Genomic DNA, 16764 nt, shown 5'->3' with positions numbered 1-16764 from the left:
CATATATCTGAGAGTCCCGCTGAGGTTCCTGTGTAATACCTAGTACTTTTGTCAGCTCATTCCTTGGATTGCTGCCAAAATGAACCTCTAATGGGGTGAATTTCGTACTATCATGCTGAACCATGTTAATCCATTTCTCAATCAACGCTAAAGAACCAACCCACGCAGTGTGCTTGTCATGAACTAGAGATCGAAACATCCTACCTAATTCCTTCACCGTGCGTTCACACATATTCCCTTGCGGATTCCTAATTGAGGAAAAAACATGTGTGATACCTAACTCTGTCATCACAGCCTTCCACTTCTTCGAGGTAAATTGAGATCCGCTATCAGATAATAACGTACTAGGCGTACCTAATTCCCGAATATACTTGTCACTAATAATCTTACTGCAACTAAGACCTGTCGCTTTACTCAATAAAGGATTGACACACTCACTACTCGAAACTTCAATAATACCATCCTCTAACATAGCTTCAATTTGACTGTCTACCGCTTTAGCATACTTATGTGGTATCGGATATCTCGGTCCGGCGAATATACTTTTATCCAGCACTGAAAATGAGTGTTCACACACATGTGTTTTGCCAGGTTTCGATGAAAATACTTCCTTGTGTTCTCTCAACACATACAACAATCGGTCCCTCTGACCTTGTTCCAAATTGCTACTATCTACCGCTTCTCTCAAAGCATCATCGTGGTTCTCCTCTAACCACACTTCACACAACTTAAAATCCGCTCTCTCTTCTTCATCTTTTGAAACCTCATTAACACACCACATGTTACAAACCTCCACTTTCGTCTGAACTTCGGCATCCCACGTGACTTTAACATCCTCATTATACCACCTTAAATATACTAACGCCTCATTGTAATCTAGCCGAGCTGAGTATAAACTTAGCCAGTCAGATCCCAAGATAACATCAAATATAAGATTCGGAATAACAAGACAGATCTGAATTTTCGACTTCCCGTTAATACAAATAGGTATGGCAACTTTTTTACATATTTGCTTGGATCGTTTACCTACAGCAGTGACGATATATGTGGATTTCACAGGCATTTCCTCAATCTCAATATTCTCCTTCTTTCTGTCCTCATACCACTTCAAACTTACACATGATCTTTGACTGCCTGAATACAATAAAGCCTGATACTGCGCCCTCCATATAACGATCGTAATAACGGGGTTCTAACTTTCACTACCAGCTTCGACTTGATTCACTTCCACCTTCCGTAATAACTCATCTCTAACATCGAGATCATAATCCATGTGCGTCATTACACAATTTCTCGCAACATGTACTGAAGACTGATAATCTGATCTCTCATTACCGTCTACTATCAGTTTAAATTACTGTGTCTCCTTGTATCCTGATTTCGGCTTGTACCTTCCTCTACATTGCGTTCTCTCTGAACATTCCTATTTTGCTGGTGTGACTGATTACCTACAGGTTGTTTTCCGGGTTGAAACTGACCACGGTGATTGTGTTCTTGTCTTCTGGGTGGTGGTGTCTGGTGCTCACGTGTACTATTACTACTTCCTAACGCATCGAAACTTGCTAGCAATCTTTCCATTCCCTGAATAGACTCTATCTGTTGCATACAGCTAGCTTTGCGGATTTTGTTCGGAAAATGTCTGAGTAATAACTTAACAATATCTCTCTCCGCTGACATCCCATCTACGTTTTTACAAATCATAACGTGGGCTAAAAAAATATTCGGTCATAGAAACTCCTTCGTGTGGCCTAAATTTCCCAAAGACAATGCGTTCTCTTTCCCTACTTTGTATAGCTTCACTCCAAACTTTTTCCGTGAAATATTTCTGGAATGCTACCATACTGGTCATGCTGCTCTTATACACCGAAAAAACCATGATTTCGTTTCCCCAATAAAAGCTTTACCAATTATCTCTAACGCTTCTTCCCATTCAATGATTCCTTCTTCTATTCGCTTTTCAAACCGTTCGTTAACAGTGTTTAAAAAATCTAAAGGGTTTGTCTGCCTCCCATTGAATTTAGGTAAATCAGTTTCATATATGAAATTTGTACCATGGCACTGACTTCCTATATTACCTTGCTTTTCTCTGATTTCTTTACGTATGAGTGCCTCCGACCTCTCAATACGTTCATTAATTCTTTTCTCTCTAGTTTCTACATCATTAGCAATGTGTTCCTGTCTTTCCTTGGTGGCTTTAATTTCAATAGCATATTCCTCTGCTTTCTTAAACTTTTCATTACATATTTTGGCATTAATCTCTACCTTACCACACAGATCATCGTATTTTTGTTGTACTTCTTCTCTAACTTTACTAACTTCTCCTACTTGTTCCTGAATTTTACAATTAATTGCTGTGATCTGCTGGTCTACTTCGGTTCCATGTTCAGTTAACTTACTTTCTACCACTTTCTCATGCTGGCTGCGTCTCATCTCCTGTTCCGCTAACTGATTCTCAAAAAGTTTCTGCTGCTCTAGTGCTTCATCTAATCTATGATCTAAAGCATCCATCCTAGCATTCACTTCTCTGCTAATTTCCGTTTTCGTCTGTTCTATCTCCTTTCTATTTTCTTTAATCTCTGTCTGTGTTTTCTCTACTTCTTTGCTAATTTCAGTTTTCGTCTGTTCTATCTCCTTTCTATTTTCTCTAATCTCTGTCTGTGTTTTCTCTACTTCTTTCTTTATTTCATTCGTTTGTTCAAATATCCCTTGCATCATCACAAACAGTTGTTCCATATTCTTATCACTATTCGTATTACCTTTCTCGCCCTCCATCCTAGCTACATCAGATTCTGTACTATTTTCCATGCTCCCACCACTCTCTACCGTTTTATCTACTTCAATACTTTCATCTACAACATTCCTAGAATTCAGTGTCTCGCCTCCCTTTACTAAGTTTCCACTACGTAATTTCATGTCCTTTTCACGTTGTGCAGCTATGATTCCCCCAAAATCACACATACAAATTATATGGACACTCACTTAACCCCCACAAACACAGACTCTACTTTACTGCTTTCCTTCCACGAATACTTAATGGTTTTCGAGCTCCACGTTGGTGCGACAAATGTAACTGTTCCACCTCATCAAAACACTTGGGGAGATGAAAGTTATTATCTTGGGACACATGAATATTAAATACACTGTTTGTGGCTTGCCTGCAAATTGCCACGCAAATAGAAACAATTAACATTCCATGGTTCCCCATTTCTCTATGTAATGTTTGGGCGCAATGGTTACAGTTTTAAATAAAACTGTAAACCAAAATTTATATTTACTAGCATAGAGACTTATACTTAAATCACAGGGGTAGGATTTTAAATAATTAACCATTAACTATCGCTTAAGAAAGAAAATTAATGCAATATTAAATACAAATGAATTTATTATACAAAAAAATGAGATGAATCGGAAAAGTTTCCTTAAAGCGTGGAGGGATTTAGAATTTACTGAATTTACTATTGCTTGCTTTATCTAATTGAAGCTCACCAATTACAGCTTTCGTTGACGTCATCTGGTTTCCGTGGTCACTCGTTCTCTTCTTCTCGATGTAGACTCTGCTGCATGGACATCCTTCCTTCCTTCTCTGATATGGTACGGGCTATCTGGACTAACACTCCCTACTTGCCTAGTCTTTAAATTAGACATTGGCCCTATACTTGTAATAACTGATCAGCGTTGATCGTATGAGGAGAAAATTCAGAGATATGAATTTTTCCACATTAGTAGAAATCTCAAACCAACTGAGCTATACTATTTATACGGTACAGACTTGTACCAAAATTCCGTAGACTTGAACTAAACATAGTTCTTCGTCCACAATATTTACTGAATATCACACAAGCCATAAGCTTGTTTCGTTTCTCGTAGATCCGATAACATAACCGAAGCTGAGTACTGTATCGAAGTGATAACACATTGTACAAAAATAACGATGTCGCGGAGCGACCACACACTGTTTCAAAAATCACATCACGTCGTTCAAAGTAGATGTTCACAGTAGAAGTACTAGTGATGGAGTAACTCGTTAGGTTGTTAGCTTCACAGCAGAAGTTGTACTTAGTTAGCTGCCGTTCTCGTGGTGAGAATCACTATATATCCGGGCTCACCCCTACTCTTGGTAACTGTTCAATCTCAAAACTCATATACAACGAAGTATCTGATTCGATAGATCGAAGCATCAACTCCCCTTCTCTTCCTCTACAAGTCCAGAAGGCGTGGCGATGATATCGCTGAGAAGCTTGCAAGCCTCGCGCACGGGTCGCTGTTTACTAGCCTTGGTCATAAAATAAACCCATGACTAACGCAAAATCCCAAGCTTCAAGAATAACCCTCCGTATACACAAACATGAGATGAAATGAAAACAACTATGTCTCAACATATTGACCGTATTTCCAACATAATGAATTCTTATCCTACATAATATAATAATTTAAATACTAAAACGATGTTATTATATATATAATATGATTCCAAAAAGCCTTGATTACAAATGATTGACGTTGAATAAATATGTTATTACAAATAATCGCCGATGGCGGATAAACTTGATATCAAATTATATCGCGTAAAATGAGATTATATAAAATTAGTAAGGCTGGAGAAGCCTGGACGGTTACAGTGTTATGTTTGGTGTATGGGTTGCAGGGGTGTATCGAACAGCAGAAGCATAACATATCCGAGCCAACAGAATTAATTAACCGGTTAAGAATGAAATCCCTGACCTGTTCGGGAATCGAACCCGTGGTCCTCTTTTGCGCTCACCATTCAGCCAAGGAGGCGGACTTTGAATGAATTCTGGGCACTGCCTGAAATGTACACTCAAGAACAAGGATAATAATGTTATTGAATCTGTCCATCAGATCGCCGTGAGGTTGCAGATCTGAATCACCTAATATTGTCTTGTAGAAAATACAACAGCAAGGAACTGTGTACCAAGCGCTCACATAATTGCACGTACCCCTACCAACTTCAGTGCCCTGCCTTTTAAGTTCTGATACCAAAATATACATTACACAGTTCAGGTTTTATTTGAGGTTAACCTCAACTCGTGAACTGTTCAGTCTGTGAGTTTTGTCGAATCGAAATTATCCTCAATCATTACCATCTCCCTTCACCGTGGCTTACCGTCCAGTACAGTAATGTCATCATTTCACCGCCTGACGATGGATCCCCATAGCGCGAAGTGTTAGAATACTTACCACCTTCTCTTTAATGTTTCGACAGAGCTGAGCATCGTGTAAATGTAACTGTGGCAAACACAACCTACACAGAGGAGATCTTTCGAAAGTTAGACTCTAGCTCTTCTACGTACATATAAACAGTTGAATGGCAACGATGGGATTGCGAAACTATTGTTTATATTTCCTAAATGTGTACACTTCACGGTATTCCTTGTTTAATAATACAGTAGCAAGAATCATAAAGGGTTTTCCTTATTCATGAATGTGTATTGCCGGATAACAGCAGTCGTGATTGATGAGTATCTTCTTCTTCCTGTCGATGTCATATTCGGCCTTGAGGCCTGTCAATTGAATGTACTCCCTGACTTTTTCCAGCCATCATTTCTTCGGCGGACAAGGAATCGATTTTCTCCTGGATCATATCGGAGAGCTGCTTTTGAAATCGAATGTTCATCGCTTCTAGTGATATGTCCATACCACCTGGAGGCGTGTTTCTCGTGATTTGTCCTTAATTGTTACCACTCCCATCTGCTTTCTTACATGATTATAACTTGACGTGCTCAAGCCTTGTAACACCGAATTACTGTGTTGATGGGGTGAAAGTTCCTTTTGGGGATCATTGTAAGTATCTAGGTGTTAATATAAGGAAAGATCTTCACTGGGGTAATCACATAAATGGGATTGTAAATAAAGGGTACCGCTCTCTACACATGGTTATGAGGGTGTTTAGGGGTTGTAGTAAGGATGTAAAGGAGAGTGCATATAAGTCTCTGGTAAGACCCCAACTAGAGTATGGTTCCAGTGTATGGGACCCTCACCAGGATTACCTGATTCAAGAACTGGAAAAAATCCAAAGAAAAGCAGCTCGATTTGTTCTGGGTGATTTCCGACAAAAGAGTAGCGTTACAAAAATGTTGCAATGTTTGGGTTGGGAAGAATTGAGCGAAAGAAGAAGAGCTGCTAGACTAAGTGGTATGTTCCGAGCTGTCAGCGGAGAGATGGCGTGGAATGACATTAGTAGACGAATAGGTTTGAATGGCGTTTATAAAAGTAGGAAAGATCACGATATGAAGATAAAATTGGAATTCAAGAGAACAAACTGGGGCAAATATTCATTTATAGGAAGGGGAGTTAGGGACTGGAATAACTTACCAAGGGAGATGTTCAATAAATTTCCAATTTCTTTGAAATCATTTAGGAAAAGGCTAGGAAAGCAACAGATAGGGAATCTGCCACCTGGGCGACTGCCCTAAATGCAGATCAGTATTGATTGATTGATTGATTGAACCAACGTAACATTATTGCATGGAGGGCTTGCTCGTGCTTTGTTGTGGCTGGCTAACACTCTGAGTCGTAAAGAGCCACTGGGGAATTCATGGACTTGAATTCCCATTCAAGTGGTAGGTACTTTCTTGTCGCACAGCACTCCGATGACTTGACGCCACTTTACCATGCAGCATTGACTTTTACTCGAGCGTACCATCGGCCTGTGCACCGCATTACAAATGCTTCATTTTCTTGGTGTTCAGTCAGAAGCCATTCATGCTTAAACGATCTTTTCAGCTCATAGTCTGGTGCTCTATAGCCTGAAAATTTCGATCGGCAAGAATCACTCCTTCAGCGTATAACACTGTCCACGGGTGATGTTTCTGGATGTCTACTGTTACTGTGTCTTTGCACAGGATGAACAAAAAGGGACAGATCGCAGATCCTTGGGGGGCCTCTGATCTTGATTGGAAAAGCGGTGACGTTCCAACTGGACAACGCACCATTCTTGTGATGTTGCGATAGAGGACATGAATACAACGCACATAGGATTCTGGGACCCCATGTTTACGAAGTTTTTTCCAGATGCGTTCATGCGGTACCTTGTCAAACGCCTTTTCTAAGTCTAGAAATGCCAGGTGCAGGTGTTGGTCCTACTCCCTTCCACAAGAAGATAGGCCGCGCGAACTGCATCTACTATGTTGAGTCCCTTGACAAATCCACACTTAATAGGGAAAAATTGGACGATGCTGCGTATTCTATTGTGGAAAACACGCTCAAAGATTTTTATCGTGTGGCAGAGCAGGCGGACTGGGCGATATTTGGAACATTCGTAAACGTCTCCTTTACCATTCGAAATTCAAAATGGGGATGGTGGTACTGGTCTGTCACGTTTCACGTAAGAATCCCTCTACAACGATAACATTGAGCAATGCCCCAAGGATTTCAGCTCCTCGTTATATTTCAGGTCCAGACTTCTGATGGTATGTCAGAAGGTCCTGTTCCTGATACCTCTTCTTCTGCAGTGGGTGCAATAGATCCATCTAACGAGTCACTGCTTAGTAGAGGTAGATGGGGAGGAAATTGTCATTGCATGTTACTTTCAAATGGTCTCTCCGCCGGTGTAATATGACTGTCGCCTCTCTAAGATGTTGGTTGATTAGCATCTTTAACCTGTAGGACGTGTCCAATATCCTCACTGGTTCAATGGCAAGATTTCTCGGGGCAGTAGATTCCCTACATTCGACCCTCGGACGTGTCCAGTAAGTCGTACAGTTCTTGATAGTGATGGTTCTTTGCTCTGGTTATAACGTATTTGGCGATCTTCACTTATTCTTGTTCAGCGCAAACTCTTAAAAGCCAGCTTCTTTGCTTTTATAGCCAATTGGACACCTTCGTTCCACCACCAGCTCTGTTTATCAATGAATCGCTTTCCCTAATTTGTCTTTCCGACGGTTTCAAATGCTTCTGTGTGAATTTGGACATGGATTTCTTCCCACATGGCCTCTGCTGGCAGAACAGTGTTTACATTGAGCGTGCGGAATCTATAAAAAGAAAGTATATTCCTACGGAAAGGTTTGAAACGCGTATTTTATATTGAAGGTTGGATCTTATTCTCACTGATTGATGAATGAAAATGCGATAACTATCTATGTTTACCCCGTATTCTCGGTTCCTCATACGCGGTTGCGGATGAGATGAGATGAGATGAGATGAGATGAGATGAAATGAAATGATTTGGCATATTTTTACTACCGGATGCCCTTCCTCGCGCCAACCTCAGTTCCGGAGCTAATGAAAATGAAATGGTGAATGAAATCGGGTATGGAGGTGAAAGGAATGGGCTGTGGCCTAGGAATAGGAACTGCCCCGTAATCTGCCTGGAAGTGATAGTGGGAAACCAAAGAAAACTGTTCTCAGAAAAACCGCCGGTGGGGTTCGAACCCACTCGTCTGCCGAACGCAGAGCTTAGCTCCATATCCATAGCACGTTAAGGTATGTATTCACGTTTGAAACTGCGATTTAGGTCAAAATAATCAATATTTGGCTTTTGATGTGAAATGAAAGCCTGGAATTTCTAGTTTCCAAATATGTAAGTATAATTGATCTGAGGCATACAGAAAGGCTGTAAATTGCATTTAAATGGACCACTGCGTTCATGATTTCTCTGCTCCGGGGGCGTGGTCAGGTGCTAACATTCACTAGCTTTCCATACTCAAGCAGATTTTTCTATATAATTAAATTTCAATACATTGCACTGGCGTTTCCCCATGTAGTACCTCTGTGAACCAAAAGATAGCATTGGTTGTCATATGATATATCTCTGGAGAAGGAATGTTGAATCTTGCATAAATGCTGTGTAATCCAACTATGAATGCCATGTGCTGTGTTATTTGTGTTTATATCGAGTAACTAACTTCTGTTAAGTGATTTTTTTTTTTTTTTTTTTGCTAGGGGCTTTACGTCGCGCCGACACAGATAGGTCTTATGGCGACGATGGGATAGGAAAGGCCTAGGAGTTGGAAGGAAGCGGCCGTGGCCTTAATTAAGGTACAGCCCCAGCATTTGCCTGGTGTGAAAATGGGAAACCACGGAAAAACATTTTCAAGGCTGCCGATAGTGGGATTCGAACCTACTATCTCCCGGATGCAAGCTAACAGTCGCTAAGTGAATAATGGGTAGTAATAGACATAGTGGCTGTAAAAGAAAGCGCCGTTGCTATGGAAATAAGTATACAATGAATAAACGAAACATTACTGAGACAGTAGTCCAAAATGAGAACAATAAAAATAAACTTCCCAATGTCAGTAGTGCTTCTGAGTCTAAAACTTTCTACTTCGCATTATGACAGTAATTGTGGTGATTCTCAAGGTAGTTTTAACATTATATTTAGTGTGGAATGTGTAGAAAAAATGTTATCTTTGCTGGTATGTTCTAGCTGTATGAAATGTGGATCAATATCGCTGAAAAACTTCTGTAAACAAATTGGGCTTTTTTGTTAGTTTGGTGTGTAGTAGTAGTGATTTTCAATCTGAACCTCAGTGTACATCAAGGAGAATTGGTCACATTCCTGAAACTAATAGAAGAATTGTGTATGGAATGCGCTTCAATGGTTGTGGGCGAAGTGAAGCAAGAAAATTTTCGTATATTTTGAATTTACCTTCACCGCCCGCACCTGCAGTATATACTGAACATGTCAAGATTCTGGCTTAAGTTACTACTGAAAATATCTGAGGAAGAAAACGATTCAAAGAGGACAAAATACTACAATAAGAGGGTCCTACTTATGCATCAAACCAAACCAAACCCACTGGCACTACAGCCCTTGAAGGGCGTTGGCCTACCAAGCGACCGCTGCTCAGCCCGAAGGCCTGCGGATTTCGAGGTGTCGTGTGGTTGGCATGAAGCATCCTCTCTGCCGTTATTCTTGGCTTTCTAGACCGGGACCGCAATCTCACCGTCAGGTAGCTCCTCAATTCTAATCACGTAGGCTGAGTGGATCTCGAACCAGCCGTCAGGTCCAGGTAAAATTCCCTGATCTGGCCGGGAATAAATCCCGGGGCCTCCGGGTAAGAGGTAGGCACACTACCCCCACACGACTGGGCCGGCCCTTATGCGTCAGGAGGGTTTTAATAAGCCAAAGTAAGTAATGTCAATCCCGAAATAAACTTCCAAGATTCAAGTTCAATTTTCCACACAGTGAATTTCTCCAGAGTTTTCATATTTCAAAAAATCATAACGCCATCAAATTTTAAGTTATAGATGACATTGATATGTCAAATTGAAGCTTATTAAAAGTAGAATGTTTTGAATTAAACATAATAATAAATAAGACTATAATAAACAGGTACCAAATGAAAAACAAATCTAAATATTCTAAAATTTTGACCGCCATGTAAAATATATTATAAAAAATATGATATCAATAAATTCTTAAATTCTGTTTTGTTCATCACATTATATGCATTATTAGGATGAATTATGCGCAAAAATAATTTTCATTGAACTATTTTCCAGAAAGCTATGATTTTTGGAAATTTATGCAAAATTTTGGAGTTTTTATCAATTATTCAGGAAACGGTACCTTAAGTGTGAAATTTTTATAGTGTAAATATCTTCCGTAAATGCAAGTATTTGATTGTAGAAATTTCAAAAACATTGATAAAATAGTACAGATTTTGGTCCGAAACGTGAATAGGCTACATACCTTAATACGCGCGACCACTCTGCTCGGTGAAAACGCGATAATTATAACAGCCGACACCTTTTAAAAATGACATACAGTCTACTTTTGATTTTACAATTTACTTTACTTCGCACTGACACAGATAGATCCCATAGTGAGATGGGTCAGGAAAGGGCTAGGAGTTGGAAGGAAACGGCTGTGGCCTTAATTAAGGTACAACCCCAGCATTTGCCTAGTGTGAAAATGGGATACTACGGATAACCATCTTGAGGCTGCTGACATTGAGGTTCGAACCCACTATCTCCCGAACGCAAGCTCACAGCTGCGCGACCCCAACCAAATGGCCAACTCGCTCTTCTTTTGATTAAATTCAGCTCCGTGGTCTTGGGGTGGTGAACTTACCTCCTACGGAGAGGCTGTGGGTTCGATTCATTGCCAGGTCAAGAATTCCCACCTGGATGTGAGGGGTGGTTCGCGGTCCCCTCAGCTTACGTGAGAATAATTGAGAAGCTATCTGACTGTGAGATAGCGGCCCCGGTCTAGAAAGCGAAGAAAAACAGCCGAGAGGAGACGTTGCGCTAATCACACGCGACCTCCTACTCAGCAGGCCTTTAGATTGAGTAGCGGTCGCTTGGTAGGCCAAGGCTCAGTTGGGAGGAGGAGTTTATGACCTCACTCCTAGCTAAGGAACGTCGCTGAATGGGGGAGAGGCGGGTAAGAAAAGTCCACGTCAGATAAAGTGAAGTAAACTCGTGTCCTCGTCCCGAAGTGGTGCAGCTGTTTTCAGGCACACCCCCAGCTGCATGTACCATTTCAACCACATACCAGCCCTCCTATCATTCTTAAATTTCTGGCAGTACCGGAAATCGAACCCGGGCCTCCGAGGACCGTTACGCTACGGAGGCGAACTCCATGTCAGATGACCAGATACCATTAAACTGTTGAGGGATGAGTTAGGTACATCAGCAAAAGGTCAGGGCGAACCCTCGACCAGAAAGAAGTTCAAATGTATCTGGCACAGTCCAAAGACGATATTGAATAAAGCTGTGCTGTTTCTAGGCCACCAGTCTGCCGTATGGTCCTTGGTCGGATACACGATGATCAATGGATTTCGTTACGGCTTCGCGTGCTCAGAAGTTTGTCTTCTCCCAGAATATTACCCTCCTCCTTGCATGCAGCTATGCACCACTGAGCAGTTCCTTCTCTGGAGTAACTATCTGTTCTCACGAATCCTCTATCACTTTCGACTTCGCTTCACTTGGTTTCCACTTTATTTATAGCCTAGAACTTTCTAAGTGACATGTTAAATACACGGGAATTGTCCTGAACTGTTCCCCTCTCTTGTTTAACATCTACTCTGGAATTATTGTATCTGAAACATTGGAAATATCATCCATAATAGATCAGAGTGAATGAAAAACGTATAAATAACTTACTTTGCACATATGGCACTGTTCTTTGCGCTAAATCGGCAGGAGACTCGCAAGCATTGTTCAAAAGGATTAGCATCGCCTGCAACAACAGAGGATGAAGAGTTTTGCAGATGAACGTATGAATGAATTCATTAATTAATGAAGTAATTAATACACTTCTTTCCCAGTCACGGATGACAACCTACTGGGGAGAGCGTATTCGTTCATTGTAATCTAAATGGTTACATGGAGTTAGTTTTGAACATACTACAAAAAATCCAAAGATATTCCAATTCCTGAAATATTATAATAATATTAGAAGTATATATTGCATACTAATACATATTATACGACCCTATTTATACTACATATAAATGGACGAGTCCGCCTCTGTGGTGTATTGGTTAGTATGAATAGCTTCCACCCCGGAGGCCCGGGTTCGATTTCCGGCTCTGCCACGAAATTTGAAAACTGGTGCGAGGGCTGGAACGGGGGGCCCTTGTTCAGCATAGCAGGTGAGGCCACCTGGGCCCGGTAATGGTCCTCCTTTCCAGTGATATTCCCCGATCCAATGTCTCACGCTCCAGGACACAGCCCATGAGGCGATAGAGGTGAGTCCGAGCTTAGCCTACAAGGAATACAAAGCCTGCCCAATAGCCACTTATAGCTGTCCGCCCTGTGGATGCTATATTTGCCGCTAGAGGCGCTGCAATTCAACCTCACGTGTATACCTCGGTTGGCGGTATTTCTACACGTTGTATGCTTAATGGTTACGTCGTATTGTTAAAATACGTCAATTATATTACAGTGGTGTACTGTTGCCTACCGTTTTATAAACAAGGCTCTAGAAATAAAATTTCTGGAACTAGTTTTCATGAATTCCTTTGCCAAGAGCCAACTAGGGAATTATGGATTAAAGCAATAAGCAGACAAGGTATGGTACAGTGAATACGCAGACCATGTGACGGCAAAAATTAGGTTACTTAATTATTATTATTATTATTATTATTATTGCTCCTGTTCTGATAATAATAATATTATCTTCGATATAAATCTCCTGGCCCGAGAGACGGTGTCACGTCTAGGAAGCCCGTCTCCCTCTTCAGGGCAGGAATAAAAATATTTAGTAGTTGCATGATCCGTCAACATTAGCATATTATTTGGGAAGGTATAAGCAATGTCAGACTCCTTCGGTGTCATGGCCATCGCATTTGGCACAAATATTGGAGTAGGTACCCCAGGACTTCAAGGCTCTCTCATACCGTCATTATTTCCGTGGTATACTCTACATGAAACTCACATTGAGAATTGCCAATGTCGAAACTGTGATTTGAACCTTGGAATATTCGAAGAGTGCAGCTGCCCATTCTTATCAAGGAGCGTAAGTTAATGTGCTCGTCTATGCAGGAAGAAGAGAGGAGTAGTTTTGGAACGTAAAGTGACATAACATATAAGTAGTTCCCTTTTAACTTTCAGTTTTTCGTGAAAAATAACCAGAAAAGGAATGAATAGTTTCCTATAAGCTTCTAAATGGTTTTCTTCTTATTTTCGGAACAAAATAAATAAAATATCTTTTCCAACTTTTGCAACCGTTAGTTAGTGAACAAACCGCACACGCGGATGAACCGGGAGCAACGAATTCTGAGCAAGAAATGTTCAAACACAGCTGGAAAGTATCCAAAAGGAAGCCGAAGGAGCACCAAGCTTTTCTATGTCGAGTGCTGCAATGGCATATATTGGAGGGTATTTGGTAAGAGTTGTCGAAGACCACATGCCATGTCAAGCGTGTGTTGATAAAATTAGCAGTACCGTATCCAGAGCCCATCTCTACTGACGTTATTAATAAAAATCAAAGACAGAGGCGGTCTCAGGTATCCGAAACCAAGTTTTGTTTCACTGCTGATGAAACTGGGGAAAGTAACGGACGAAATGATATCGGTAACGCTGGGCAGTCCAAAAATAGCACAAACATTAACCGAAATACTGTTGCCACTTGTTGCTAAAAATCCTATTCTACAGTGTGGAAAAAGTGATAATCCTGACGAACTAAGCAGAATAATACCGCAGAAGTTTCTGCGCCCCTCTCTCACTAACTACGTTGATGACATGACAGATGAGTATCGCCGAGGATACTTCTTGAGAAGAAAAACAATTTATGAGAAAAATAAAAAGGAAAATGGTTAAAGTCGTTCCTCTCTACTGAAAATCTAAGGTGCGATAGTGAAAATATCTAGTGCAGACCTTATGTCCTTTTAAATGCCAGACATAAATGTCGACAGTTATGTGTGTTATTTGAAATGAAAATCCACAGCTGAACTGAACTCCTAGGGGTAAAAGGTGAACATTTATTATTTTCTACTTCATTCTGCGTAGTAACGTATATAATATACAGGAAATATAGTGTAGAGGTAAATTTGTGCAGGTTTTAACACCGTTTGCAATGCTAGCGAGTGCTGATGTGAGGTGGTATACTAGCGCTGCAGTGGTCAAGGCGTGCACTGCCAGGCGGACACTGTTTCTAAAGGGAGCACTGCGAGTGAGCAGGCTTTGTATTCCTTGTAGGCTAAGGTCCGAGGGAAAAAGCAACCCTGGAGTGTAAAGAGATTAAGAAAGAGGAAATACGTAGTACCGTTGCCTACGCTATAATACAAGGCCTTGAAATGCACTCATGGAAACGGGTTGCTTCCTAGTTCACCATTCAGCCGCTAGGATCGCGGTCTTGCCCCCTTGTGTTCTCATGGCCGTATATGTCAATAAGTAAAGTATATCCTAAATAAAAAGAACTGAATGTTTTTGCGAGTATTGACAGTACTTTATTTATAGAGCGGTGCCGCATTGGCTTGGATATGTCATTGAAGTTTCAAAACTTTACTTCTGAGGGGCTTCTTATCAAGTTTCAAAACTTTCTCTCTTCTACTTGAGTGGCTCAAAGGAATATTGTCTAACAGAGGTCTCAGAAATGTTCATAGTAGAAAAAGAGGTGGTTTGTCGCCTTTACACTTTCCACACTTAATTTCATTGTTGAACATGTCTTTCGAAAAAATAAACGTACACCTTTTAGTAACTCTCTTCGGGACAAGTACTGCGTAGCGGAAGTGACAAATTCCGTCGTTCACTGCAGAAGTGCCACAGACGATTTTCGGTATCTGAGGGCTCCTCGATCTTGAAAACGAATAAGACACAATGTTGGACTTTGAGTAGCTGGAGAACAGATATGTTCTAAACTGCCTTTACAGTCTGTTTTTTTCTTTTGCCACACGAACCATAATGTCATTGTATTCCGCTTGGCGTCTTAGGTAGCTGAAGAACAGCTCGATGTCATAGCTCGTTAGGTTCTTCATCAATGCATAATGCAAATGTATACTTATGAGGTATTTTACGCAGGCCACAGTGGACTGGGTAGTCAAGATCTATGCCTGATACATTTCTCTCATGATTTTTTTTTACTTTCTCTGAATGCATTTTAAGTTTCTTAATATATATGACAGGAAATCATTAATTAACCAACTGAGGAGTTCATCTTCAGTACTAAAAGACGCTTTTTTTTTTTTTTTTGCTAGTGACTTTACATCGCACCGACACAAGTAGCTATTATGGCGACGATGGGATAGGAAAGGCCTAGGAGTTGGAAGGAAATGGCCGTGGCCTGGTGTCAAAATGGGAAACCACGGAAAACCATCTTCAGGGCTTCCGACAGTGGGATTCGAACCCACTATCTCCCGGATGCAAGCTCACAGCCGTGCGCCCCTAACCGTACGACCAACTCGCCCGGTTAAAAGATGCTCGTTCTCGTTCCTGAATATGTCCCATGTGAGGTGTTGCAGACGTTATGCGCATTCAACAATTTAATAAAATGCTCCATAAAACAAATGGCTTATTTTGAACTGTATTTAATGCTCTCGGGACAAAACCACCGCCATACTTTACAAACCGGAGATTGTTTCAGGGGAAAATACAATATTTTTTAGCTCTTGCTACATTCATTTTCGTGAAATTTGTTGGGCAAATTATTTTCCTCGTTGGTTTCCTAATTTAAGATTTCTGAGTTTGAAGATGCCTCTCAAATGATTGCCGGTCAACGTAGCATAGTTTAAAAAAAGTCCAGTGACAAATTTTGGGATCGCTCGATTCTTATGACGTAACTCGGATCAAAACTTAAGAACAGAGGCCTACTTCGATCAGCTTGAAGTCGTATCTCATGCGTAATACTTCCTCTGTATAATGTTTCGAACATTGAACATTCACTGGAAACTTGTGAAACGAAATTCCACTACCTTTAATTTATCGTGAATAAACCATGACTGGAACTGCGAATGCTTAACATCAGACAAATACATAATACATTCACAACCAACTCAGTTAATGAACACGTTTAAAGGCGCGAGCCTGGTAGACAGGGGGCAAGATAGCGATCCTAGCGGCCCGGCATTGAACTTCAGTGTAACCACTTCCATAGCGTTTTACGGGCTCTATTTCCAGGCCTTGTATTATAACGTAGGCAACGCGTAGTACAGTCATTAAGTTCTGAGACTTGACGCCTGGAGGATAAGCACCCACACGACTCTGTATGTTGCACACAATGCCGTATTACACGGTGTACTCCTACAGTACACAGAACCACATTCATCCTCAAAATAATCGCCGCTGGCCGTTAACCACTAAGGCAACTGGGAAGTGTGTAAGGATCAAAAAATGCATATTTGTTTTTTTATTTTATTA

Source organism: Anabrus simplex, chromosome 1, assembly GCF_040414725.1.
Source record: "Anabrus simplex isolate iqAnaSimp1 chromosome 1, ASM4041472v1, whole genome shotgun sequence".
In the NCBI taxonomy this organism is placed as follows: domain Eukaryota; kingdom Metazoa; phylum Arthropoda; class Insecta; order Orthoptera; family Tettigoniidae; genus Anabrus; species Anabrus simplex.
This window is presented reverse-complemented; position numbering follows the sequence as displayed.